This window comes from Monodon monoceros, unplaced genomic scaffold (assembly GCF_005190385.1).
Source record: "Monodon monoceros isolate NGI ecotype Baffin Bay Population unplaced genomic scaffold, NGI_Narwhal_1 Super_Scaffold_5, whole genome shotgun sequence".
In the NCBI taxonomy this organism is placed as follows: domain Eukaryota; kingdom Metazoa; phylum Chordata; class Mammalia; order Artiodactyla; family Monodontidae; genus Monodon; species Monodon monoceros.
The window spans coordinates 113589067-113589335 of record NW_021703782.1 but is presented as its reverse complement, the minus strand read 5'-3'; positions in this window follow the sequence as shown (position 1 = coordinate 113589335).

The window sequence follows — 269 nt, the reverse complement described above, 5'->3', positions numbered from 1 at the left end:
TTTGCTGTACGCTGCCCTCCCGCGCCGCCGCCGCCTGGTCGGTGCGCGCCCGCCGCCGCCGCCGCCGCCGCCGCCGCCGGCCCAATGCGCCGCGACCGCGCGTCCTCCCGTCACCAGCGCAACCCCCCGCCTCCGGCCCCGCCCCCGCCCCGCACGGCCCCCGCCGCCAGGGGACGCCGCCGCGAGCCCCATGCACATGCGCCGGCGCGCGGCACGCCGGGAGCAGGAGTCCCGCCGGGGGCGTGCGCTGCATGCCGGGAGTCGGGAGC